Here is a 3,403-nt window from a genome sequence, read left to right as displayed (position 1 = left end):
GAAATAACAGGCTCCGCTCTGACCATTAACGTTTATTTGTGGGCACGGGCTCGAGGAAAGCCAAATTAACGGGCTCGGCAAGCCTCGCCCGTTAATTTTTGGCTTTCCTCTCGCCCTTGCCCACAAATAAACGTTAATGGTCAGCGCGTCGCCCGTTCTATATTTTATAAACCCCCAGCCTACAGATAACATTGGGACACGTGTAAGATCGATAATATTGGCTAACTAGCATGGCAATTTTAACAGACAGCAGTAAGTGATTAGAAATCGTTGCCTTTGGCCAAGCCGGAAGGCCCCACCTGCGATAACTAGAGCATTTTGTTGGGATTCATCTGCCAGGTAAAAATAACATATTGAATGGACAGAAAATATTAGGCAGTAAATCACATTGCATGTATGTGCTGACAAACTCAAGTCAAAAACAATCTAATTCACACATGTGCACACCTTCGAAAAACAGATAGGTCTACAGAGTTGTACGCCATCGATCACAAAAAAGGAAAGGGAAATTTTACTCCATCCCTTACAGAAAGAAAGAAGCTAGATCGCAATAAATTTAAAGGTTTTCTCATCGGATGCACTAACCAACCCGAAAACACACACACACAGAGACACAGAGACACACAGACACACAGACACACACACACACAGTGAATATATTGGAGTAAAAAGTTCGTCACGCCACTGATCTCTATATTTCTGTCTATTAAACACTACGGTACCTAGCTGCAGTACAGTAGCTCGAGGTTTTGCTTGGGTATTTGGGTCGGACGGCAAAACCAAATGACCCAAATACCCAGGCAAAACCTCGAGCTACTGTACTGCAGCTATACTGTACCCAGTACCTGATAAGCACGTATAGGGTACCTCCATTGTTAAACACTCCGACGTGCTATACTTGCAAATTACGTAGTTTATTTAATCTCGGGGATGTGTAAATTCAGGTGAGCAGATAGCTTCAGAAAATGCTGTCCCCTCAAGGAAGCAGAGTCGAGTACTCGGCCGTGTGATGGTGTTTTAAATCTAACCGGCCAAAAACAAAGGTCCGCCGGAGCGGTCAAAGCTTCTAACATCGGCCGAAGTTTTCCGTTTTTTCTTTTGAAATTCAAAGAAATAAAGTCGCTTTGCAGGTCAACCTCAAATTCAATCATCTAATTGAGCTTTTCCCAACACACAGCCGCCCAACAGGTCAATTATTGGGTAGAAAGCCTCCGGGGCAGGTAAAGTTTAAGCTAGCCTTAATGAAAGACTTCAACTTTTGCTCATCAAGCTTTCCTCAAGCAATATTTCAATCATACTCTGTCAAAATCAAGATTACAAATTAGAGGTCACCTGCAAATGTTTGTACTAGAGAAAACCATGTATAGTTAACCTCCATTCTTTAAACACTCCGACACGCCATACCTGCAAACCACGTACAGTTTTATAGGGATGTGTAAATTGAGGTGAGGAGATAGCATCAGAAAATGCTGTCCCCTGAAGGAAGCAGAGTCCAGTACTCGGCCGTGTGATGGCGTTTTCGAAAACCGGCCAAAAACGGTCCGCCGGAGCGGTCAAAGTTGCGAAACTCCCTCGAACTTTCCGATTTTTCTCTTCAAATTCAAAGAAATAAACTTGAAGGTCAACCTAAAATTCAAGCATGTAATTTACCCTTTCGCAACATACAGTCGCCAAGCAGGTCAATTATTGTGTAGAAAGCCTCCGGAGGCAGGTAAACTCTAAGGTAATTTGCGCCTCAAAAGACTAACTTCAACTTTTCCTCAAGCTTTCTTCAAGCAATATTTCAATCTGTCAAAATCTAAACTAAAAATTGGGGTTCACCTTGCAAATTTTTGTATGAGAGAAATTACAAATTACCCGATATTTACTGATATTTTTAATTCAATTTGCAGTTCCAGAGGGCTGCCACCCTAATTACAAAATGATTCAAATAGTAATTAATCGACAGGATGTTGCAAATCATTTTTCATTTTATTATAACACTGACAGATTATCACCTGTATCACATTTCATACAATTTGATGCAGTGCTTCTGGGCATTCACCCTAAAAACAAAAATTCATTAAGTATGCACATCAGTAATTAATTTAAATGACACTGATAAGTGTCACTGAATTGTATTACTACAGCACTGTGAGATCAACATCTACACCAGGTTTCATCAAATTTGATGTAGTATTTCTGGACATATCACTCAAATCAGGAAAGTTAATTAATTATGCAAATAGAAAATTTATCAACATGGCACTGATAAGTGTCATGATTCACTGTTAAAGCAATGAGAGCACAACATCTGTACCAAGTTACATGAAATTTGATGAACCATTTCCCGGTATACTGGCCTTAATTACGAAAATTAATAATATATGCAAATCAGCAGTCAATTGATATGATGCTGCTACATATCTTTACATGCCATTACACTATTGGAGGATACACATCTGTACCATGTTTCATCAAATTTGATTCAGCGCTTCTGGACATATTACACTAATTATGAAAGTTCATTGAATTTGCATATTAGCAATTCATTGACATGATGCTTCTTAGTCTTCACACAGTATTACTGTGAGATTAATGTCTGTACCATGATACTGTTACATAACATTGCACGTAAGATTTACATCCATACCACTTTGCATCAAATTTGATGCAACATTTCTAGACATATCATACTTATTATGAAAGGTCATCAAATATGCAAATTAGCAATTAATTGACATGATACTTCTTTATGTCTTCACACAGTATTACAGTACTCAGAGATTAACATCTGTACCATGTTTCATCAAAACCATGACACCATGTTTCATCGGACGGACAGACGCACAGACATGACCAAACCTATAAGTGCCCCTGGACGGTGTCCGTTGGGACTAAAAATCAAACATGGGCACTACTTTCTTTAGGGACTCAAGCACTAACACGATTGGAACTAATTTGAGATGATTGGAGTGTGAAGTAATGTCGATTTAGTCTGCAAATATAAGCTTTTCTTTTTAAGTTACACACTTGTTTTTATGAGTAATTTGTAATATTGCAACATTCAGCTATAGGGCACCTAACACTTTTGAGAAATTTGAAAAATATGAAGATCCAATTATCCAAAATTAGTTCCAATCGTGTTCAGTGAACTGATCTCGACAAAGTTACAAATGAGATTTAAGAACCAGAAACTTATATCTCATCAAACACATGTGATCTTTGTTTGTTGGACTTTTTCCAGTTTTAATGTGATGCCCTTTTTACTTATGTGTACACTCTTACAACTTTTGTTAGAATAGGAATTTAGAATTGTTTCTTACTTCAGTATTTGGTGAGTTTCAACTTGTGTTTGTTTGCAGGCTGTATATTATGTTCAAAATTCACAATATCACAAATAATCAGACATGTCTTGTAGGAC

This window comes from Ptychodera flava, chromosome 8 (assembly GCF_041260155.1).
Source record: "Ptychodera flava strain L36383 chromosome 8, AS_Pfla_20210202, whole genome shotgun sequence".
NCBI lineage: Eukaryota > Metazoa > Hemichordata > Enteropneusta > Ptychoderidae > Ptychodera > Ptychodera flava.
Note: the sequence above shows the minus strand (reverse complement) of the source record.